The sequence below is a fragment of the Lonchura striata genome, chromosome 12 (assembly GCF_046129695.1).
Source record: "Lonchura striata isolate bLonStr1 chromosome 12, bLonStr1.mat, whole genome shotgun sequence".
Taxonomy (NCBI): domain Eukaryota; kingdom Metazoa; phylum Chordata; class Aves; order Passeriformes; family Estrildidae; genus Lonchura; species Lonchura striata.
The window spans coordinates 6,002,920-6,028,476 of record NC_134614.1 but is presented as its reverse complement, the minus strand read 5'-3'; the positions used below and the strand labels follow the sequence as shown (position 1 = coordinate 6,028,476).

General features: G+C 40.3%; 1 protein-coding gene across 10 annotated transcripts in view; it reads left to right on the top strand.

Annotated features, from left to right (window-relative positions):
• Positions 1-25,557, top strand: part of ATP2B2 (ATPase plasma membrane Ca2+ transporting 2) — a 396,907-nt gene that overhangs the window by 101,270 nt on the left and 270,080 nt on the right. Inside the window, exon 1 of one of the 10 annotated variants that reach the window (XM_077786057.1) lies at positions 20,884-20,902. The exons of the other annotated variants lie outside the window; for them this stretch is intronic. The gene's annotated coding sequence lies outside the window, so the exon portion shown is untranslated. Of the gene's footprint in view, positions 1-20,883; positions 20,903-25,557 lie in introns of those variants that run through there. 10 annotated transcript variants of the gene reach the window in all.

The following is a 25,557-nucleotide window of genomic DNA, read 5'->3' as shown; positions in this document are numbered from 1 at the left end:
GAGCCTCATATCCTCCTGTTGCCCCTGTTGTCATTCCAGGAATTACTATATCAAAGGGGTATCATGTTATTTTAGCAATAAATAATTTAAAATCATCATAAACATATGGAAATGAGCTTAGTCTTTGTTTTTTGCTGAATTAGTGAAAAATCTTCAGTTTTCTGCAACATCCGATGCAAAATGAGTTTTAAGAACTTGTGAAGGATCTGATAATGGCCTCAAAGTTCCAGTGGTCATGGTCAAAATTGCAGAAAAGGCAGGATGGGGCCAAATTTATAGTTTCAAGTAATCAGTGGCGTCAGAATTCCTGACACGTCCTCAAACGAGGAGATCTACAAACAGAAACACAAAAGGCCCAGCCTGGGTCCAGTGAATCCCATTTTGTCCTGGCTCCAAACCATCAGGCTCTTTAGCTATGCTAAGGAATTCTCTTTGGCTGCCAACTTTTTGGCACTTCTTAAAATAACTCAGTTAAGTATATTTCATAAACTCATTTTGTATAGGCAAAAGAAGCCCCTGTCCTGTGCTGCTCCTCAGCAGCACATGTTCCTTCTCTTTCCCTTCTCCTCCAAATATTAGCAAATTGCCCCTTTTGAAAATAAACCAGCTTTTGGGATTTGGCCTCACATTTATCAGATAGTTTCCTACTGTGTTCTGCTTTTTATTTTTTTTTTTTTTTTTAAGGGTTCAAGTAGCTAACACCTTCTGTATTTCTGGGTTTACTGATACATATTTTAAAACTGATTATTTTCTGTCATGCTTTTAACTGGAAGTTGGCAATCCTCATTTGGTTCCAGTGTTGTTTTTTTTTTCTTTTTATTCCCCATTTTACTTTTTTTTTCCTCTTAAGACCTCCCTTACCTTCCTCGGGATGTTTGAGGTAGTTGATGACCTCCACCTCTGAGAGCAGAAATTAATAAACAGCTTTCCCTTGCTGATGGGATTAGGGATGTCAGAGGAGTGGCCAAGGCTTTAAGGGACAGGGATTTTGAATCTTCCTCCCCAGTTCACCTCAGCTGAGTCAGCCAGTGGGATCTGCCTTATTGAGCTGTTGGGATAATCAATAGCCATGTTCAGCTGAGCTTCCTGGCGTTTCTGAGAGCCACAAATGTGCTGTGGCTTCCTGGAGGAAGTGTTCAATCCTGGGATACCCACTGGGGTTTCAGTAACCATCCCCACTTCCCAGGGGAATCCTTTGCCTTGCAGGGTCTCCAGCAGCCCCTGGGGACGTGCTCTGGGCAGCTTTGGGATCATGGACAATTTTAGGGACAAGCCCTTACTCAGTTGCACATCACTATTGTGGGAAATTTAGGGTTTTTGAATAGCTGACTAATATGATTAAGTAGAAGTTGTTTATTGTTCACATAATGCACATATTTATAGATTCTACAAACTACTAAGATACACTTCTGACTGGTGCTTTTGTCTTGTTCACTCATTTGCTGTCTGCATTTGTCAGAGTAAATTATTGGTTATAGTCCAGGTATTTCACAGTCTTCTGTTATCCAGTTCTTGTGGTCTTATTTGATTTCTCAGCCTCTTCTTCCTTAATTTAGTATTATTTATGATCTAATAGCCTTGGCCAATTCTTGCTGCTTTGATAACAAACTTAAGAAGCAGGTTGACTGGTGCACACTATGGTTTAACCCTTGCAAATACATTGCAACACATCACATGTAATTACTCAGAGCTCTGCAATGGGAGATGATGCAAAAATAAAAGTTTAACCTCTGTCAGGGGTTTTAATGCCAACTTTTTTTTGTGTGTGTGTTGTTTTCTATACTTTTCTGACATTCTGCAGCTTTTCCATGTAATGCATGACATTTTTTCCATGGTGTGCTGTCCAGCATGGTGATATTTGGAGCAGTTCTGCAGGTGCTTGCTGGAGGTTTGGAAAGGCTCTGAGGATCTAGCACTGACTCTGAATATAATTAATCTGGGAGCCCCAGAGAGACAGTTAATGGCTTCATCAATAAAAAAACCAGTATTTTGAGGTAGGAGTGTCCTTCATTTTGGGGTCCATCTAGCAGGGATCCCCTGCAAGCTCTGCAGATGTTCTCTGAAGCACAACATCCTCATTTTTCTTGCCACAGTTACTGCAGAAGGCCCCAAGCTTGGCATTGGTGGACTCAAATATTGTTTTACAACAAATACAATAAACTGTTGGCATCTCAAGGGCTTACAGTTAGATTTTACTAATGCAAATTGCTTTTGAGTCAGGCAAGTCTGACAGTGTTATTGTTTGTCTTTTAAAAATACATTTTACCAAGGCTAGCACAAGCCCCCATATGAATTGAACTATAATTTTTTTCTGATTTTGATGAAAAAAATCATTTTATGAAGTTCAATCTTTCTGTAATGATGTTGAGAGGGAGAAAATTATGATTAAACCAGAGTATTAAAAATTCTGCCCACAAAATAATTTGTGAAAAGGGATTGCAAATCCAATGGCAAGAAATCTATATAGCCAGATAAAGCTGCTTGGGGCTTCCTTTTGTTTCTAATTCATATTCACAATAATTAATGAGGATAAAGTAGCAATCAGAGACATCAATTAAAACTATCAATACAATTGGTTTTAAATCAGTTACCAGTCGATACTTTTGAAAATACTGCAGCCCAATTTTTGTGACTTGACAGAGTTCTATCCTGTGTGAAGAGCTGATGCAAATAGAAATGACTTTTGAGGGAATCAAGGGTAAGCCACACATCTACACCATAAACACACAGTTAATCTTTTATTATCTAACATGTATTCACTCTAGGTGATGCTGAACTTTTCCAAATAGTTTTAATCAGGTTGCAGTTGGCTCTTTCCTTGTGCAGTCTGGCTTCTCTGGGGATCCCATGGCACCCTGAATTAGAGCTGGCATTATCATTCCCCTCCTGGTGTGTGGCTGAGCTGATTAATGTGGGGACTGTGATGACTTTGACTAGTTTGTCATCTTTTGTCTGCTGTAAATAAATTTTTATTATATTTTTCTCACAGAATGCAGTTTATATTGCTGAATACAGAGGGAATAAAGCCTTGCTGAGGCAGAATGGTTCCTCTACTGCATATTCCACTTGCTGTGTCCCTTCCTTGGACCCCAGAAAGGCTCTTTGTGGCAGCATGGGGCTCAGCTGAACTTCAAAGAAATCCTGTGTATAAATAAGAGTTGTTGAACTTCTACAGAGATGGGGCTTTGGACTGCAGGTGTTCATAATTAGATTAATTTACAGAGTAGATCAAGCCAATGAAGGAGGCATGGAAAACTGATGGAGGGTTTATCAAATTAGCTAAGTAGAGCAATTAATGAGGCAGGCCTTAACTGTTTGGTTTCTATTTTTTGGTTATCAGCTGGAGCAGTTTGCTTTCAGCTTGCATTGGAGAAGGCACTGAGTGCAAGGCTGTGCTTGGGGAGACACTTCCCTCGTTGTGTCCTTGTCACCTCTGTGTCAGTAACGTGGCACCACTCAGGGCTCCATTGGCATTCCCAAGGCACAGAACAGCCTCCTGCAAACAAAATAATTTTTTAAAAAGTGTTCAGCATTCTCTGTGAAAATACCAGCAAAAAGGCACCAACAGCGGGTATGAGATTTTATCTAAACAGTAACTTGTCAGGGAGAGGGATCAATAGGCAGCTCCTCAGGAACTTCTGGCTGCAGTATGGTAACAACTATTTTAGATGTATTTAAAAGCACCTTAGAAGGATTATTTTAACAAGTTGTTTTTATTTCTGATTGAGTTCATCCACTTTGGGGAGTGTTACACATATTGACACAATTTTTTTGCTTTTCTGACTCCATTTGTAAATGATCTGGTATTTTTAGATGGATTTTTCCTGTCTTTCACTGCAGGAATAAAAAGAGGGTTCCATAAGATTATCCCAAGAATACTTTTCCTTGTTTCATTTCACAATAAACCCCTCTGGTAGCTGTCAGATTTGGCCCTGAGAAATAGGCCTGAGGCCCCAGAATGTTGACATGGAATGGGGGCAGAGATCTCTCTCCAGACATGACCCACCCACTTCCCTTTTCCTTCTATTCAAGAGGTCAAATTATTTCTTTTCCCACATCCACAATGAGTACTAAAACACGTTGGAAAATGGGGAAGAATGAAAATTAGCACTTGTTCCACCACAGCTGAAGAAAGATGATTTGATGAGAGCAAGACCTTCCTTCAGATGTCTCTGAATACTGAACTGACTCGAGGTTAAATATAGGTTTATGATCATTCCTTGTGCCTTCCTTTAAAAAAATACCCAATGAACATTCTGGCAGATCAGCTTTGGGCATTTATATTTAGGAATCTTATCACAACTTAAAATGCTGCTGTAAAACTGGTTTCTCCTCTCTGTTAAGTCCTCAGCCATTTTATCTTAAATATCCAGAAATGAAAATCTTAACCAAGGTTACCAACTTGGGTCAAGCTTTGAAATCCCTTTTAAATATTTTGAGTGAGACTTTTCATGCCCTTACACTGACTGTTTCAAACCCCAAAATGTCCTGTGCTTAAGAGTTCTTTTGAAAACTGCAGAATCCTTGAACAGCTGAAGATTAAGAGGATTTTTTTTTTTTTTTTTTTTTTTTGTGACTCTTTCAGGATTTTTTAATGGATTGATCATCATGTTTGCCTTAGGAAGATAAAGACTAGATCAAAAAGCTGATGCCTGAGATGTATAAAGCTGCATTTTCTTTTATATCTCTGAAAAAGTAGTCTCTGATTTTTCTGATGAATTTCTGTCTCTTGCCTTGATTTTTGAATCACTGAAAATAAGATACAGCTTCTGTTTTAACCAATATGGGAAACTGCTAAAATGCCTGTAAATAGGAGTAATTAACACCCACCTCCAACGTTTCATTTTTCTGCTTATTTAAATACAGGATTTCTAGGTCTAAAAGCATGTGAAAATAGTTCAGACAACATACATGTGCTTTCAACGTGCTTGGGAAGGCTGGAGGGCTGTGCTAAACGTGATCTAAATTACTCTGGGAGTGATATAAACCCAGGAACGATTTCATGTGTTTATTTGGAGCCTGTGAAGCAGCCAAGATACCTGGATGTGACTGATAAATGGATCAGGAGAGAGGAAGGAAGGATGGATGGGTTGTAAAGCTAGGCATGGCTCCTGAAGAGTTTTGTGCTTGTACAAAACCCTGAAGTACAAACCTGAGGAAAGTATTTTGCTTTGTGAAGGCTTGAATTGGTTGTTTTATCACTCTGTCAAACATTATCTGACTGTTTCTCTCCTAAAATACAGTCTTTGTGGGAAAATGTTTCTTGTGGTGTTGGTGTCAAGCTTTAAACCCACTAATAAGACATATCCTAGTAAATAAGCCATAAATACTGGTGTGTTGTAAGCTCTGTTTCTGCATTCACAGTCTGGGGGGCTCAGCTCATTGCACCACTCTGTGAAAAAGCAGCAGCATTTCTCACTGTGAGGATGGAGCTGCTCCCACAGCTCTGGGGCTGCACACACCAGGAGCCCTGACAGCACACTTGAACACCTGATGGGAAATGCCACTGAGAAATGCAGACACGAGCTCAGCAATATCTGTTATGTGTTTGTGATGGTTTCACTCCTGGTGGCATCGGCACTTACAGCTCTGATCCAAGGGAGCACCAGCCCCTGAGCTGTGCCGGGTGAGATCAGAGCAGACACAGCTCCCAGCAGGGTTTTGGGAGGGGGATGAGCAGAGCTCTCTGGCAGGGTTTTGGGAGGGGGATGAGCAGAGCTCTCTGATGCAGCTGGGCTGTGTTGGTGCTGGCCTGGCCACAGGGGCTGCTGCCTCTTGCAGGTGAGAGAGGCTCCAATTCTCTCCTCCTCAGAATTCCTCCCCTGTGGGGGGAATCAGAGGCGTCTCCTGCCTGTGATCCAACACAAGGCTTGTTTGGACAACAGGCAGCTCTCAGCACAGTTGAGTGCTCTGGAACTATTGGATTTCTCCAATTCTTCCCCCTGAACATCTGAGGCAGCTCCCTGACTGCTATTCCACAGGGTACTGTAGCTTTCTCTTTGATGCGGAAGGAGCCTGGTCATGAATTTGAAACTACTTCTGCCCTTTGAATTTTTTTTTCCCAATGATGTAATAAAATGTTTAAAATATCAGCTTGAAAAGGGACTTGAGAGCCATAGAAATAGGGAGACAAATCATATTGTGCAATAATAATTACATTTATGATGTTCTTTTCATTTCATTGACTCTCTGTCTGTGTTCCACTGGTGGCAATGTTCCTCTACCATTCCAAGTAGTAAAGCTGGAGTAGGGGTGATACATTAATGGCAGTCAGGAGTTATAATCCTTCTGTCTCGTTTCCCATAACACATAAACCATTATTTGCAATTTTGTTTAATGCTTATAATGTAAGTTGGGTATAACTGTTTATTATCCCATGGTTTTGTACTTCTAAACTTGTTTTCACAATATTTGTGTATCATCCAAAGGATGTATTTTGCTCAGGATGCTTAATCGAGGTCATTGTTGTTTTTGGTTTGGTAGCTGGGTTTTTTCTTCTCTATTATTTTTCTTTGAGAACCTTGCTGTGCTGTAGTCAGTAAAAAGAAGGTAGAATAAAATCCCCTTTTTTAATGGTCTGAGTGAGGTTCATGGTATCAATACAGCTATTCAAAGTTTTTTTTTAAGCTTACTGTTTTCTATCAAGTAAGAATGCTTTTACATTTGCCCAAACACTGCACCAATATTTCCAGCAAAAATAATTATTTTTCCTCAAATTTCCTATTTAATAAAATACAGCCTCTTTGAACTCCACAGACCTCACCATCTGTTACTCAATTTTCACTCCATAAAATTTTGCTGACATCTGTTTAATCAAATATATTTTTATAGTCATGGAGAAATTTAGTTCAAACTTGGTATTATCCTGTTTCTAAATGCCAAACAGAAAATATGAAATTAATGAACAGAACTTATGGAAGAAGAGGAGGAAACATTAAAGTGGAGTTTGTTACTACTTAGGGCGCCTTCCAGACCTGGGAGCAACGTTCCCAATGGTCCTGAGGGTCTCCTCAGGCTGTGGAGCGTGGTGTTCCCTCAGCTCCTGCTCTCTCCAGTGTTCCCTCAGCTCCTGCTCTCTCCATCATTCCCTCAGCTTCTTCTTCTCCAACATTCCCTCAGCTCCTGCTCTCTCCAGCATTCCCTCAGCTTCTTCTTCTCCAACATTCCCTCAGCTCCTGCTCTCTCCAACATTCCCTCATCTCCTGCTCTCTCCAGCATTCCCTCAGCTCCTGCTCTCTCCAACATTCCCTCAGTTTCTTCTTCTCCATCATTCCCTCAGCTCCTGCTCTCTCCAACATCCCCTCAGTTCCTGCTCTCTCCAACCTTCCCTCAGCTCCTGCTCTCTCCAGCATTCCCTCATCTCCTGCTCTCTCCAGCTTGACCAAACCTGGCTGTTCCCCATGGCTGGAGTTTCGGAGCAGCTGCTGGGCTTGGGTTTGGAAAGCCAGGACTAAGCCAGGACTAAGCTGATCAGATTTTAGCAGCCTGCCTTCATTCCATGCCCTCGCTGTCCCCATCCTTGTGCTTTTGTCCCTCATCCTTCCATCAGGGACCCTCCAGCAGGACAGCCCTGTAGGGAGTTAAGGCCGTCACACGGGGAGGAGAGGCAGATGCTCCTCCTGGCTCCATCTCCATGGCTTCTCCAGGGGTTGTGCTCCCTGGATTCGTTGTTTTCCCATCAAATCCTGTCGTGCTCAGGTTGAGGGTGCTGCCATCATCTCTGGAGGGGATGTGGTGGTTGTTAGTGAGCCCTTCCTTCCAGGCTGGTTTTCCAAAGGAAGGGAGGCATCTGCAGTTGCTGGCTGTCGATCTGTTGGTTTTCTGTCAGGTTTGATCAGGAGATTTCCATCAGGACTGTGCTTTGACAGACCCTTCCCATCTCCCATATGGCATTCAAAATGAACATCTGTTTAAAAGAACAATTTGTAACATTTGATAACCAAATAGCAGTCTTTGTTCCTGTAGGTTATCACCACTTTTTGTCAGTTCTTTTGGTTTGTTAAGGTACAATATGTTGTACCACATATCCTGGATTTTGGTGAAGCCGCTGTTGTGGCTTTTCTCTTGTTTATTTCCTCTGTTGCTATTGGGATTGGTATTTAGACAACTTCCAGAATGATTGAGCTGTTTACTGCAGATTCATATTGTTTTGCTTGGAAACGGAATTGATATTTACAACTGAGTAATAAATTTGGAATATTGGTTTTTAATTGAATCTGCAGCAGAATATGCTGATTAACTTGAATTTAATGACGAAGAGCAATGCTCTTTGAATTTTTCATGGAAATCCCATTATCTGCACATGTAGTATTTATTAAATTGAAATTATCTCATATTTTAAAATAGTATTTTGTTCCCTTTCAAAAAGGAGAAAGTCAAGTTGTTATTGTTGATTTTACTGATTAGGTGGACAAAATCAATTGAGATGAAACATGAGTATAATTTTGTAATACTTAGAGCCCTTCCCTAATTCATTATCCTCCAAGACACTATTTATCTACCTTGAAGTTTTCTTTATTCAGGGTCATTTATTAAAGTATGCTTGAAAGAAAAACATGTGGAAGCATTGTTTTGTTTGTTTAAAACCTTCATTTTATTTGGAAGGAAAACTTCTCAGCTGGTCTTTCCAAAGCCTTGAGAGCAAAGTGAAAGCAAAGCTGAGATGCCAATGTTTATTTCTTTGTGGTTTTCTGATGGCAGATTACAAGGGGGGAGTTTGTTTTCTGGCCATTGCGCAGATTGTTTATGGTAATGAACATGCTGTATAAGTTTAAACTCAAATTATAAGCAGAAGAGGTTTTGGCTGGATGTTAAAATTTAAACATGCTCTTTGTTTTGTGGCTGATAAAATTAGATTGCCCTCGTATTTGCTTATAATGAGATCAGCAGGCTAAAGAAAAGCAGCCTTTCTCTTAGCATGATCTATGCATGCCGCTCGTTCAGAAAGCATCAGCAGAGGGAACTGGATTGATTTTGGGTGCTGGTGTTGCTGTGAGGGTTTGGGAGGACTGGAAATGCAAACCCTGCAGTGCAGCAGTGCTTTTCAGCCTCAGATGAGTATCCGAGTGTGGGATCACCTGGCAGCCCCACCCAGGCTCTGCCGTACGTCAGCGAGACAATTTTCTTTCTCTTCTTTTTTCCTCAACTCTGTCTTTTGATGATATTTAGAACCAAAAAATTAAACTGAAACATGACAGGAAAATCTGCTGGGTATCAGGTACAAACTCAGGCTTCCAGCTGACAAAGAACCAGAGGAATAGCATTTCCTGGGGTCTCGCTCCTGTCCCCAGCACAGGCACTTGGGAGGGTCCTGAAATGTCTCCCCAGAGACAGAATTTGTGGGTGCAGGAGCAATTCCTGAGGTGCAGCTGATCACCCTCCCCCTCAGCAGATTCCTGCTGCTGCTGGAGTCGCCGAGGCAGAGCTCAGATGTGCTGCATTGCAGGTGCAGGAATTCGGATCTGCTCTGCTCTGACCCCAGCTCAACCCAGTTCTGTTCTGCTCCACTTCCCACTCTACCCTCATTCCAGTTCTTCTCTTCTGCTTAAGATTACAAACAAATCCTGGAGTTAGATGTACCACGCTGATAACCTTATACCCAGGGCAGGAGAAAATGGAGTAAGCTTCACAGGGAAAAGCAGCTGATGTGGGGATGGGTTTTTGGTTTGTTTTGGGGTGGTTTTCTTTGTGTGTTTTGTTGTTGTTGTTGTTGTTGGTTTGTTTGTTTGTTTGACAATAAAAGAAGCTGTCCTGTAGAACCTTCTAGAGAGTCAAGTGCTGCAGCAATCCATAGGTAGGAGAAATCCAAACAGGACAAGGAGCCCCTGGCACCATCCCTTGTCTGGGTGACATGCAGTGGGACCAGATGTTCAATCAGTCTTCCATGGTGAAGCTCTTCAAGGTTATTTTAAGCCAAAGCTGCTGGTACAGAGGACTTTCTAATGTGGTTTGAGGTGGCAATCCATGGAATGTCACCAATTCTTGCATTTCCAAAATGCCAGCTGAGCAGCATAAGCAGATAAGGGAAAAACAGGATATTTCAATAATAAACACTTAGATTTATTTTAGGATAGTCTGAGGGAGATGGCAAACAGGCAGAAGGAACACCATGATCCAGCAATTCTGAGTGTAAAAACTTTTAGCTTAGAAAGATAAATTCCCATTTCCTTAAGAATACAGGCTATCACAATGAGAGGATAAGATGTATGATGAATTAAAGCCTAATTAGAAATTAGAAATAAAGTGGGAGAATTAAATGGCCTATTACTAATACTGCAAAAGTGCTTTTAGGATGCCCTGGGGATCAAGGCTTTAATGATGATTTGTTAGTGAATTGCTGAATTTAAGAAAAAACTTCAAGTTGCATTGGGAGTCTCTTCCTGCCACTGCAGAATTTGCTCTGGAAAAGTGCATTTTCAAGGTTTTTGTTTGCAGATATTCAAACCAGACATTTTAATAACTGTTTTTGTAATTTAACTCATTATTCCTGCTTTTGATCTTGGCCAGTTTTCAAACATACCCTCTGCATTTTGTATTCATGTAACCCATTTGTTTATTAAAGCCTATTTTCCCTTATTTTTTCTTAATTAGGAGCTTGTTTTTAGACTTTATGAGCTTGGGGTTAAAATTGTTTAACCATCTGCTTCCTGTGGCATCCATGCAGCGAAGGGATGTAGCCAGTGCCACACAGTGATGTGAGAAGTACACGACTGTGTGAGATTGTTTCCTGGGTGCTGCTGTCACTACAACTTCATTTTATTTTGCTTGTTGCTTTGCCATGACATCGGTGATCTCATTCTGGGCTTTGGTGGTAATTTGGCTTGGATTTCATTTGGCAGAGGGAAATGCCCCTGCACTGATGATACAAATCAACTGGTGATGGACAGATACAGGGGATGAGTGACAGGGTGAGAACTGACAGGAACAGGGGGAAGGGGTGGCTAAGAATCGGGAACCAATAAAAGCATAAAGAACGAGGAATAGAGGGATAGCTCAAACCGAATATGGACATGAACAGGGATAAATGATTGGCATCGGGGCAGGTGGGAAAATTATACAGAAGTGGTTTCCCAGGGCATCCCAGGTGGGCTGTCCCCAGGACCCCCTCCCACATTCTTCCCCCCGAAGTTTAAAACCAAAGCCAGGGTCTGGATTTCCATACTCCATGGTTTGCCAGGTTCTGAAAGCGTCTTCAAATGGTGCCTCCAACATAAAAACTACTGGAGCGAGTCCAGGGAAAGCCATGATGTTGATAGGAGGGCTGGAGCACCTTCCCTAAGGAGACAGGCTGGCACAGCTGGGGCTGTTCAGCCTGGAGAAGAGAAGGTTGTGTGGACACCTCCCAGCACCCTCCAGTGTCTGAAGGAGCTGCAGGGAACCGGAGAGGGGCTCTTTGTCAGGAACTAGAGTGACAGGACAGGGAGTAATGGATACAAATTGAAAGAGGGGAAATTTAAGTTGGCTATTAGGATGAAACTCTTTCTTGTGAGGTTCTGGCACAGGGTGCCCAGAGCAGCTGTGGCTGCCCCTGGATGTGCCCAAGGCCAGGATGGACAGGGCTTGGAGCAGCCTGGGACAGTGGGAGGTGTCCATACCATGGCAGGGGTTATTGTAAAATGCAGGTGAACCCAGTGGGAAGAAATGATGATGTCTGACTCCAATTCAGAAGGCTGAATGATTTCTTTATTATAACTATACTATAATACATGAATATACTATTTAAAGGAAGATACTAAAACTACAAACCTACTTGTTCTAACTACCATATCTTACTCACTCACGACTCGTGACCCTCTCTGGAGAGCCCAGCCCCAGGTGGGTTGGCTTTGACATCAGGCTCAAACAATCCTCACCAGAATCCAACCAAGCAATCACCACAGGTAAACAATTCTCCAAACACATTCCAAATGGGAAAAACAAGGAGCAGAAATAGAAATTGTTTTCTCTTTTTTTCCTCTGTGCTGCTCTGTGAAAAATCCTGAGAGAGAAAAGAATGTCCCTGTGAAAAGGGTGGCACTGGATGGCTTGAAGAGCCCTTCCAACCCAAACCATTCCATGATTCCCAACAGCAAGAGGAGCTCTGAGCATGCTGGTTTCCTCCTGATTTCTGTTTCTTGTTAAAGGTCCATGCTTAGGTGTTAGTGGGGTGAGCTCCATAGGGAATCTCCCCACAGAATAAAATCAGGCATGGCTGTCTTGTGATGCACTGACTTTGAAGTATTAAAGAATTTGGAGAAGAAAATGGCTTATCTGCAGGAAGAAAATTGCATTAAGTACTGGTTTTACTCAAATTAGCCAGTTTCACCTCAGAATGGTACATTGACCCTGTTGCATTTGCTTGTTGGATGTTTGAAGAACAATATGTACATCTAGGAAGCAAAAACGTGAAGAGAGAATAAGGAAGATAAGAAATTAAAAAACCCCTGTCTTTGGACCTAATTTGGTCTATTTCTAAAATACAAAAGTTTGCAGAATGATCTCACTTTTTTTTGTTTTAATTTTCTATCCCAACTTTGTCTGCAACTTTTTGTCAGATTTGACACAAATCACAGGATAATTTAATATACAATAATTGTTTTCAATTGAGTTAGAGTTTATAGAAAGATATTTCCAATTTTTATGTTTCATGGCTGATTTTAAGACTTTCTGTTAAAAGTGAAGTTTAAAATATATGCAAAAATATTAAGTGTCCTTTTTCTTTCTAAAGTTAATCCAAGGTAAAATTAATGGAAGGTATTCACTTTACACTTAGGTGTGGAAGAGAATGGGAGCAGTTTTATTTTTTTTCTATAACTAGTAACTTCATGGGATTATAATGTCATATTTCTTGATAATACATAAGTGCTTTTACTCCTACATGTACTTTCACACAATGTAAATTTAGTGAGTCACAGTCAAAGTACAAAGGCACTGGGAGTTTGAAAGATTATTTTGCTTTATGCAGCAGAAACCATTATTTGGTATCAAGCCTCCAAACTTTTAAATCATCAAAGTTACAAAAGTCTTGCAGTAATTATAGTAAATACTGTGAATAAGCTACTCAGTTGATATCTAAATTTAGTTTATGCAGAGAATTAATAGACATTTTTGTTTTACATTTGTAGAATAATTTTAATTAGAAGCAATTAAGTAAAATTACATCACTCCAAAGCAAATTGCTGCTTTCTAAATTTCTTTAAATCTCCTTATATTCCATTAGTATGTGAAAGCTTACAGTAATTAAAGTATGACTTGTTTATATTCTATAAGAAGAGCTAGAGAGAAGTTCAGGGAACCTTTCCACGGGAAAGGGTTTTACCAGATTGCAGAATGCTCTAATTCCTCTTATTTGGAGCATTTTTGTTCCAGAGCATTTGCTGCTGCCACTCTTGGAGCCAGAAGAGAGAATTAAATGGACATCTGATGAAGCTGTTCTTCCAAATCTCTAATTATGCTTTTGGTGGTGGCGTTGTCTGGGTGTTTTATGTGCCTGATATTTCAGCTGGAGCAAATATCTGAAGCAAAGAAGGGCTCCTCGAAAAGTCGGCACAGAAAAGGTTCCTGCTGAAATTTTTACAGCGTGGTTATAGCACTGCCTAGGTTATGTCCCACATTAAATTCCTCCCTTTTCCATTACCATTTTAGCAGCTTGCTTTTGCCATAAATCTTTGTAGGAACAGCTCAGGGACAAAGCAGTCCCTCTAAAGCCTCTTCCTGTGCCTTGTGACTCAGGCAGGGATCCTTAACAGGATGTCAGGATTTTGTTCCGGAGCAGCGTCCGTGCACATGAACAATGAACATGAAATAGGAGGTGGGAGACTTGGAATTCACTTTTATGGCCTGAACCATTGGAAAGAAGTGAATTGGTTCTCCAAAAGCTGTGGAGAGGAGGCAGTTCCTGCTGCCAGCAGTAATTGCAGCTCAACCAGGTCCTTGCCAGTCACCCAGGGAAGGGAGCTGGCCCAAATGTGTTGGCCACCACTCTTAGGAGTGCAAGAAAATGTTGTTTTGGCACCTCTTGAATTGCATTTCCCTCTCCCTAAGGGGGGATTGGCAAATGAGCTTGTACATAACAGGCTTTGAGATGAGCAACAGCATCTAATGCATGCTTCAGCTTCTTTTTTAGATAAGTTTTCAAGATTTTAGAGACAAAAATTAGGTTTTCACATGAGGACGTTTGGTGTTTCTAATGGAGTCATCACTGCTGTCCTGTCTCCATCCTGAGGCAAAAACCAGAATCGAATATATGCTCTTTCCAAAATACTCTCTGCAGATGCCTGCATGGATCAGTAGTGGTGTTAAGATCCAAGTGCTGGGAGATCCAGCATGGGAAATGAATATTGCAAATGTGAGTGTAAATATCATTAAGTTGGCTTTAAAATTATATTTTCAAAATCATAATTGTGGGTTTCTTATTATATTTTTATATATAGTTTAATTTTTCTTCTTTTCTTCTTTGTGATTCTTGAATATCCAAAGCCAAAAAAGAAAGGGAGAAACAAAAGTAAGAAGAAAAAAAAATTAAGAAGAAACAAGTTGGCAGCTTTTTTATTATCTAGAGAAAGGAACTTTATACAATAAAAGAGAGAATTTTGATAGAATTTTCATTTTGAGAGAATTTACATTTTTAATTCATGTTTCCTTTTGCATTCTTTTAGTGGGTCATGATACCCTTCTTGGAGCTGATCTATGTGATATTTTTAAAATCAGTGGCAGTAAATTGTCAGCTGTCAAGTTCTCTTTAGTCTTTGACAGCTTTGGAAGTGTGGTCCTGAAGCCACCTTAATTTTCAGACAGAATGACCTGGGAGGGGACTGTGTAAAATAATAATAAATTAACACACACTTGGGCTTTCTTTTGCTTCTGTGTCTCCCTGAATTTTCCTTGGCTACTCTATTCCAGACCTAACTCATATATATATATGCTTATATATATTTTTGTATTTATCTCTAATTGTTTTGCCATGTAATATGCTGCAACCAACAAAAGGAATTTTGAATGTGAAAGCTGATGATGTCCTCTGGTATGATCATCATCTCTCTATTTAAAAATAATTTTCTGACTAGCTGAAAATATGGCATTAAGTTCTTTCTATGTTCAGGCTGCGACAGGTCCAACAGCTATTTTATTATCATTTGGTTTTGAGACTGGCAATTAAAATAAGTTAAATCCAGGTATGATAGCTGGTAGCACATCTATTAAAGTGTTTTAAGGCAGTAGGCAGACATATATTAAAGTGCTATGGCCAATGCAGGTATTTCTCCAGTGTAGAAATGGGTAAAAAATGGCTGTTTATGCATCATGTCATAAAGAACATCCATTTTTCCATGACAAGCTTTGATGTAAGAAGATCCAAGTGGGGATGATGTTGCTACAGGAATACCAGTGTGGAAGTTTGTGGTGGTTCCTCTTTAGTCTTCCTGGCCAGGTGAAATGGGCACCCATCTTCCTGACAGAAAGGCAAATTTCCCAGTCCAGGAGAAGCAGCCAAATCTGCTGGATATTTTTATGGTTTGGTCTACAATCCCCATAAATGGACATAAAAGTTCAGTAGTAGAAAAAGCCTTTTTATTGTACAGCAATATTGAATATTCTCATTTATTTAAGGAAATAGAGGTGTCAGGAATTTTCATCTGCCTCTGGTAATGCAGGGTCACTACGTTAAAGACAAAAATGCTTCTCACCAGCTCTAAGCAGCACTTCCCAATATCCTGTTTTTTCTCTTTCTTGGGAATGGCTTGTGCTAAGCTGCAGAAGAGCAGCAGTTCCATATATCTGCCCTCTCTATCAAGCACGTGAAAAAGGAGGTTTATTATTGGGACTGTAAATTAAAAAATCTTTCTAATGTGATTGTGGATGTCCTTTGTGTCATGTATTTCATATACCTGAGTGCACTTTGATTTTGTAGTGAAATCTGTTATATTTTAGACTGTTAGAGAATTGAATGCTTATTTTAGTCACTTGACAGCAGTATTTTTTCACCTACTAGCAGCTAAAAAGTCTATTGCTCAGGATTTATTATCTGAATATTGTTTCTGTTTTTTAGTAATAGAACATTTTCCATGGAAACTTAGACTTTCTTTCATAGCTTAAGGATTAGAACCAAAAAATACTATTTCAAATTGATGACTTTTATTCTTATTACCTTTCTTCTTGTCAGGTTAAATGTGTTATGTATGAAATACAAGTAAAATTGAAAATACCCAGATATGTTTTATGCCATATTACTTTCTGTTGCATTTGGTGCATGTTACATAAGAGGACATTAGGCAGACTGTCTATATTCACTTTCAAAGTGTGAAGAAAATTATGGTTAAACATCTCTGCAAATGAAAATTTCAGCAGCTTTTATGTACTGGAATATAATGCCAACCTAATTACCTCTGTTTTGATAACATATAAACTAAGCACTGGAACATAAGGTATGGCAGACTAGCTAACGAGGTTTTTTGGTTTTGTTTTCAATATTTAAATCTTCTTTTCATAGTTTTGATAAAATTTCCTCAAGCTTTATGTGAAATCATCTTAGGTTGGTGGTGCTGGTAACTCAGGTTAACTTTATCTTCCAACTCCCACCTTAATCGAGTTCAATTTTCATTTAATCAGAAATGAAACAACATCTGCATATCAAGCATCCTTTTTTTTGGCCAAATGAAACCACTTCAGGCTTTTCTCACTTTTTAAAAAATAAGAAATAATTTAATAATTTTGATTAGAAATAATTTTGTAAACCTAATCATGATGCTGCTGGAGTTTGACCCCCCAGTGTCTGTTGCAGTCCTGCCACCCACACAGCTCCGAGCTGTCCCAGCTGAGGGTTGGTCTGAAAGAGGAGAAATCTGTGTAGTGCCCATCCCTCTGTTTAACAAGTGAGAATGGAACACCCTCAATTCTCGACCTTGTTTTGAATGTCCAGCAGTGAACGTTAAATGGAGTAAAAAGGGAAGGCACATGTTTTTGGTCGACTTTCATAAGGAAGGTTGGAGTTTGGAGGTCTCAGTGAGCAGAGCCTGGAGGTCACAGCTGGGCTGTGCCCTGGCACCTGCCCCAGTGCCAGCCCAGAGGGAGCACAGCCAGGGCTGGGGCAGCTCTGCTGCTCCAGGGGCTCCTCTGGTAGCTGAGCAGATGGGCTCCCCATTAATATCACTTTTGTCAGCAGCTCATTGTGCACCAGGGGAACCCAGCTGGCTCTGGAAACGTGTCTGGGGAAGTTCCAGCATTCCCAAAATCATTGTAACCAAAGGGTGTGATAGGGAGCTAGAAATCAGAGACTCTCAGGGAACCAAAGGAAATCTGGGATGAGAGGCCTGTCTTCACTATAAGGATGCTCATCCTGGGTCTTATTTACCATTTTCATGTCCAGAATTCTTTCACTGTTTTCATCACTCTACCACCTGTAGTAGTTTCTCAGCAAGGATCCTCTGAACTAAAGGCTCCATAACCTATTTCACAGTCAAGGTTATCCTTGAAAGTTCTCCTTGTATTACTTTCTCTTAGATTTCAGACAGGAAGTGACCGTTCAAGGAAAATTCATTTCAGAATGATGGAGGGCAAATCTGTAAATAACCACAGACTTTATAAATCAAGGCATATATTAGGCTAGTCAGAAAGATTTAGGGAAATGAGAGAAACTGGTTTAAATTTTCTTTATGATGACACTGCAGAACACTCTATAAGAATGGTACAAAATTAAACTCCCAACAAAACAGAAGCTCACAAAACCACATTGTAGACTAGTCTGCATTATTTTATGTCTGTAATTATTGGTAACTTAATCTGTTGCACTGCTTGTAGGTAAATAATTCTTTTTGATTTTTTCTGTTAGTGCTTGTCTCAATTGATGGTCTAATGAAATTCCAAGATAAAATAGTGCTTAATGCCCATGGCAGGCAGCTTGCTGTGGTGCAGTTTCTTCTGTGGTCATATTATGGACCCCAAAAAAATAAAAAAGTATCATCCTATAATCACTTGGCATTTAAAGAGGCAGCTCAAGTTCCATTTTCCATATTTGTCCAAATCCATGTAGATTTCTCAAGTCTAAAGAGGCTGCAGTTATCTTCCCAAAAGGGAAGAGGCACTTAAATAGTTGATGATATTCTGATATCTCTAATAAACCATTCTGGCTCACTTCTGGTTTTGTGTCTGGGGGTGTGGGCCTCTGTATTTGTATTCTGTTTTTCTATTAAGCACCTGGTATCTGTTCAGAAATAACAGAGACATTGAGACTAAACTTTTCCTTCCATTATTTCAGGGTTTATATGTGTGTATAGACCTCCTGTGAATTTCAGCCTTCTTAGAGCTTGATTATTATCTTCACACTCCTGTGTAAGAATCACTCATGCAATTCCATGCCTGCCCTGTCAAAGGCAAACTTCCTTGGAAAAATTCTCACCCTGATTCTGGTGACCTCTTTTCTCTTGGGGAAGACAGAAATGGAAGCTTTTCCCTTGAAGAACTATACACACAATAATTTTAAAATTATCCCTGCATTCTCTTAGCTGGCTCTTGAAATTGGAACTAAAGAGAAATCACAGAATGGTTTGGGTTGGAAGGACCTTAAAGATCATTTCATTCCACATCTTACCATGGCAGGGACACCTTCCCCTGTCCCAGGCTGCTCCAAGTCCCATCCAGCCTGACCTTGGGCACTTCCAGTGATCCAGGGGCAGCCACAGCTGCTCTGGGCACCTGTGCCAGGCCCTCAGCACCCACACAGGATAGAAATCTAAAAAAATTGAAAATCAGTATTGTGCAAATGCTGTTCCTTCTGCCCTGAGCTGCTGAGGGTTTGGGCAAGACTCATGTTCCACAATGAACGTTAGCACTGCAGCAAACCAGCCCTTTCCTGCTCAATTTAGTTGGTAAATCACTGACAGGAAAACCAAAGAATCACTCCCAAATTCCTTGGTTTAGGTTCCAATCTGAATTTAAAGTTGTGTGCAGATAATGTGGTTTTAACGCTCCTGGTGACACTGTCCCCAAAATGCGTGTGCATTTTAATGTAAGCACACAAAAGGGCACACGTTCATGCACAAACACATGGAAATTTAAGTGGAGTGTGTGCTGGCATCTAGAAAATGATGACAAATAATGCTAAAAATTGTTAGCACTTTGTCCTTTCCAGTCTAGGTAAGCTTGCTGAATTAGTATAGGGTCTTTCCCCCCTTGAGTATTAAAGTATCACAATCTGAAGGTGTTTAGTTCATCTTAATTTGTTGTGGGGATGGTGTTTGAGGTTTTTTTCATATTTAATACCACTACTGATAGATGTTCTCATGTGTCCATAATGGTGGAAAGGAAGAAAACATTAAGTGACCTAAGACATTCTTACAGTATCATCACAATTTCAGGAAATCTGTAGATCTCAAGGGCAAATTATAAAATCCGATCTGCATCAGAGAGTCCGTTTTAATGTACATCCCAGCATTTCACTGTACAATATTTCAATGTGTATCCCAGGATTTGTCCTGCTGCTGGATCATTACAGAGTGTTTTGCCATCTCTGAGTTAGGGAAATCCTGACTACTTGGTGAAGAAACTAATCCAGACAGGAATTCAGGATTAAGGATGAGCTGAAATGTTCTGGGTTTTACAGAAAAAACATATTTCCAATTTATAGAGTATGAGGAAGCCTTTTTCATTATAGAACTCTTTATGTCAGACTTCTGAAGGAACTTTTTTTCTCCTACTGCTGTTATGTGAGCACTGCTGGGTGATTAGGCAAAGGAGCAAGGAGAGCAGAAGAGGCTGGAGGAGCTGGGCTTGGCATTCAGAACATGGGCAGCGCCAGGAAAAGTCTGTGATCCTTTGTCTTCAACACTTCCCCCTTCCCTGGTTTCTAAAGAGAAGGACAGTTGCTGATTTTGTTTTTTTTAAAGAATCTCCTGCTGAGATAATTTTTCTCCCTCCCCTTGGTGCTAGGCATAAACTATGCCTCTTTCTATCTTCAGCTTCCCATCTGTTAGCAGAAAGTGATGAGTCTGAGGAAAACTACTCTGGAAAGTAGGGTAGCTTCCCCCACGAGGAGGTGCTGGGAAGGTTTGACAAGTTTGTTGTGACCATTTGCCTTCTTTGTCCTCATTGCTAATAATCAGCAAATGGCTCAGGTTTAACTCCTGCAAAGTATTTGGCTTTTAATTCCCTTTCCCCGGGCTTAAAATAAATTGACTTTGTTGGGTTTTCTGTTGCATATGTATGATTTCTTGCTGAGTTTCCAAAGAGGAAAGAGTCTCATGAAGAGAAGTGTTGAGAAGGTGATTCATTCCCCAAAACCCAGATTCCTTCTCCTGACTTGGTGCTTCTGAGTAGGGGTAGGAGAGGGAAAATGCAAAGCGAGGAGCTGAAGTGACTGAGGAGGAGCTGCAAAGATTTGGCAGTAGCTCCCCTTGGAAACATTCAGACCAAATCTCTTGGTGTGTCTCAACATTCATCCCTTTTTTTTCCCCTCCTCCACTTCAGTAATTCTTGAGTCCTTGGGCCAGTGTGAGTCCATTTGGCAGGCAGGTAGGGACAGAAAACAGGGAGCTCCTGCCAGCAGGGAAAGCAGATGACCAGGCTGAGGGGAAAGCAAGCCCTAAGAAAAAGGCTGATGATCCCTGCTGAATACCAAAGAGCTGCTGGGGAATAAGATCTCCTGAGACGTCACTAATTTGGGAAGAAAGCTCCATTTTAATCTTGCATACAATTAGACAGCAGAGAAGCAAGCAAGGCTTCATTAGCTCAGCCAGTCACAGAGGGGGTTTCTTGATTTCTTCCCCTCTCTGTTGTGTAACCATTCTCCATTCATGGTCCCTTCTCAGTGCCTTCTCATTACTGGCATTCTTCTCTGGCTGAACTTTTAACTTAGCTTGACTTTATTTGGGCTCTTGCTGCTGTTGCAGCAGAGTGCAGAGCTGTGTATCCTCAGGAGCAAGAGCCATGGAAGGTCTGTAGCTTTCCTAATCATCAGAAAATCTTGACAATATTGGAAATCAGAAGTTTACTTGTTTTTGCATTGAAAGCTTGGATCTTGTCTTGTATTGTCCCGTATCTTTTTCTTATTTCAGATCTCTTACCCATGGGCTCTAGACTACATGCTTTACTTTAATTGCAAAAAATTGTTTTCTGTACAAATTTGGATTCTTTTAATAGTCCTAATAATTTTTTTTTTTTCTGTCAGGGAGCATCTTTTTCTTCTTCTGTAGTTTCCATTTCATGTTTTATAATAATAATGAAAAAATGAAGCCTTGTTATTTTTCATTTTTTTTAACACAGATATCTTACAATTCTTTTGAAAAACCCTATTTGATTATGTTTTCTATTTAAAATTGTTTAACCCCAAGACATGACTTAATTTAAAAAAAACCTCAAAAAACCTCAGGCTTTTATTAATGGATTAATTATTTTTAATTAATTAAAGAAACAAAAAGCCCTGTTTTTATACTCACATTTCTGGCACGCTGGCAACAGCAATGAATGATACACGTTTGGTGTGTACTTTCCTTGTTCTAGTATTTACACCATTATTTTCCTAGTGATGGGATGGTATTGCCTGCATTTCTCTTATATCCATTAAAAAAACACCCAATTTCCTACTTATTGGTATCTTTTGACATCCAGACATTTTCCAAATTGCATCACATCATGGAGTTTGGAGGTTTGTTCATGTGAGGGAAATGTCTGTTGCTTGACAAGTTGTTTGTCTTCATGTTGTTCCATCCTCAATTTCCTAAACTCTCCTGATGCTCTGATGCTTTGCTTTCCATATTCTGGTTTATTGTTTTGTCATGGTGCTTAATGAACGTAGAAACGCTTGTCTGAAATATTTCAGAGTTTTCTATTTGATTTTTTTAGGGAATATAATCTTTCCTAGTATCTGATCGTGCTTGAATTTTAATTCCTTTTAGCAGTTTACTCAAAACAACTGTTCAAATATTGCAAGGATTTTAAAGAAGCTTTAGACATTTTGTGAGGACCTCTCTCTTTATTAACTTTCATGTGCATTTAGCATTTGTAAAATACATCAAGTTTAGCTGGGTTTTTGCAGTAGGGAGCCCACACAGTGACAAGTAATGGAATTCAGCTACATCAGATGCTGATACCTGGTGTTCAGAATAAGAAATACAGGAACTTTTTGAAGTGGTAATCAGTGCTTATTTGGACCTAAATACTCCAGTATCCAGTATTGGGTTCCTGAGAACTACTGAAGGCCACCGGTGTTTGAATTCCTAAATGAAAACGTGACTGGGCTTCTCCTGGCTGCATTTACAGGAATATCCTCCAGCTCAGTTTTGCCTCTGCAGTAATCCTCTGCTCCTTGTTATCTGCTTTGATAATTTAAAACTCTGATGTGCTGGGCTTTACAGCTCTGTCAATGCTGTTCCACCGTCAGCCTGCTCACCAGGAGACCTCTTAGCAGGACATCAGCCGCTCTGGCAGGAGCTCCCCAAGGCTGTACCCTTTTTTTTATGCCAGGCTGTGTTTGGGCTCCAGCAGGTTTGTGAGAACCCTGGCATCATTTCCACTCAGGCCCCTAAATACAGCCCTGGGGAAAAGCCTTGAGTTTGAGACTGAAAAGCCTTCTGAGGCTGAGTTGGGCACTGTGGAGACAAATCCCTGGGTCTGCTGGCAGCTCTGCCCTTCTGCACTGGCACACAGCTCACACCTTGCTGTCAGACACACACCTGATTCACACCACTTCTACACTTGCTTTACATTTTTTACATTTACATTTTACATTTTTACATTTACAGACACACCACTTCCGCACTTGTTTGACATTTTTTTACTTTGTGGCTTATTTCTCATTTTATGCCCAGTGTTAGGGAGTACAAAAGATTTGGTTTTATCAGGCATCAGGACTTAGGACTTAATCCAGTTTTGGGTCTTTAAATATATTTTGATGTATTGTTCAAGATATTGTTTAAAACAACCTTCTAGAAGTGGAATATTCACCTGTAGGAATATACAGTAGTAACACACTGGGGTCATGTAAGGTTTTTGCTGGCTGTTGTTACGTTTTTCATAATTTTGCTGCAACTTTGTCACCTATGTCCCAAAGCCAACTCGCAGCAACCCTGTATTCCACTTACATAAACTTCATTTTTATATTTAATGAAACTTGACTTCCTGCCCAGAGATAAATCTTTGATGCACTCTGACCTGCCTGCATTTCTATTACCTGTGTCTGTAAAATCATTGTTTAATAGTAGGAAGTATAAAAGAAAATCCTTGTTGAGAATATTTGCTCAGTGAGCAGGGAAATCACTTTTGACAGCTAGAATATGCATTGGACCTTAAGGCAAACAACCAAAAAAGATGAATCTATACAGAAGGGCTTTTCCTTTCTTCCCACTTCTGTAAGGGAGGTCGATGGGGGAAAGTACAGATGAAAAATACAATTAGATGGCAAGATGCTTTATGTGGCCTAAAGCACATATAAGATTTACTCATAAGAAATGGTCAATTTAATTATGTTTATAGAAAGCCAGGGATGGGAGAGATAATGAATCCATACAGTAGCCAAAATAAATTTCTGTCTAATCCCAAGTGGTAATTGGTTTCCTTTTCCTAAATGGTCACTGTGCGTTACTATTTTATTTTGTAATTTTCTCTTATTCTCAAGCTCCAGAGTTAGGTGGCCTGCAGGCTCCAAATCTCTTTTTCAGTGGTTGTTTTTTTCCCTTTGTTCCTTTCCCTCTTCCTGTCCCCTTGTGCTTCCCCCACTGCAGCTCTGTCCTGGCCAGGTAGTCTGGCCAAAATAGCTGCAGCCATCTGGAGCAGCCACTGGGAACTTCCCCTCATTGCAAATGTCAGCTTGAATCTTCTCTCCTTTGCTTGCTGCTCCTTAATTTTCTTTTCATTTTGCTATTCATTATTCAGCAAGGTGACTGTGGTCTTTGATTGTGGGGATGTAGAGTGTGCATGAAAAATGCTGTGCAGGGGAGAGTTCTGCTCTTCCCCATTATCCTAATCCTCATCAGGGTCTGCCTGCCACTGATATGTCATCTCTTCTGTGAGAACCATCATGATCTACTGCAATTATATTTAGATTCAATGTGAATGCAGAGCTGTCTGAATCTCCTTTTTAAAGATGCAAAGAAAATAAAACTCAGACAAGCCATTATTTTTCAATTAAGAGAATTTTTTTCATATCATTCCCAACACATTTTTGTGTTTTTAGATGTTTGGTGAGTTGCTTTATTTTCTGATAAGCAAACTAAGCCTTGCTTTCTTTCCATGATGGTTATTCCTGCCCCTTACAATTATGTGGGAATGTTTTGTCAAGTTTGTTCTGGTTTTAAATAAGCTATGCTTCTATTTGTATGATTGTTTGGCCTTGATAAGGGAAAATTAGGAGCACATTAAAAAATAATGCTTTCCTTAAATGAGTTTAACAGTGATTTTAAGACTATCTTCTGAATAAAATGATGAATGTTTTAGGTTGCTTTTCAGATGAGTGTTAGGGTTAGAACAGAGCTTGACTTGTGGTTCTGGATGGTCAGAGCTGCCAGCACGAGGCTGCTGGGCTGCATTTGGCTGGGCAGGGTTTAAGCAGTGAGGACTAAATCCACACAACTCTGCCAGCAAAGCTGAGCCCTTGGGGGCTTGGGGCATCAGTGAAAGAGAACTCCAGTGTTTGGTTGGTTTAATGGTCTGAAGAGCAAAGTAATTTTTATTACTACACCTGTTTTCCTGAGTATTTGCATAATCTTTAAGTTGAAAATTAATAATGCATCATTTGTACTTTAGAAATTCTCATTTTGTTGAAAATTGATGAGTAATGTGATTGCCTCCTTGTCTTCCTGCTAGGTCTTTGTCCTGACCTTTTGAGTTCTCTGCACTTTGGCAGCATTCACACAATCCATCCAATGCCTCTGACCATAGCTGGAGCTGTCTGTCATTTCCCAAGAAGAATTTTCAGGGTGTAATGCAGAGCCATCATTTACAAAGGGCTATTTCCACTCCAGCTTTCACTCTTATATGAAATGCATCTTCCCTGGGTCCAAACTTTGGGAGCAGAATGGACTTAGGGACAATAAAAGGTGATGAGAGAAGGTTTCTACTGAACAGAATTTTTGTTCCTAGGACAAATCTTGGCATTGAGATGTTCCTGCTTGGGAGGGGAGTTTATAGAATCAATATATAGAGTATATAGAATGCTAGAATGGGGCAGGGACACCTTCCACCATTCCAGGTTGCTCCAAACCCTGTCCAGCCTGACCTTGGACACTGCCAGGGATCCAGGGGCAGCCACAGCTACTCTGGGCACCTGTGCCAGGGCCTGCCCACCCTCACAGGGAAAAAATTAAATTTAATTTCAGTTTTCTCTACTTCCCAAATGGCTGCTTGGTGTCTGGGTACCTTCACCAGAGAAGAATTTCTTCATGACCTTCCTGTCTTTTCTTCCCAGCTATAAATGCTTTGCAGAGAAATGCCAGCCTGACAACTCCAGCCAAAACTTCCTCTGTAAAAAAAAAAAAAAAAAAATGGGATTGCTTCAAGAATTAGGAGCAAATCCTGGAACTGCTGTTGGAATTGCCTGTGAGAGACTCAATATCCCCCTGCTGTGCACAGGGATGGACACCCTGGAGAAGGCAG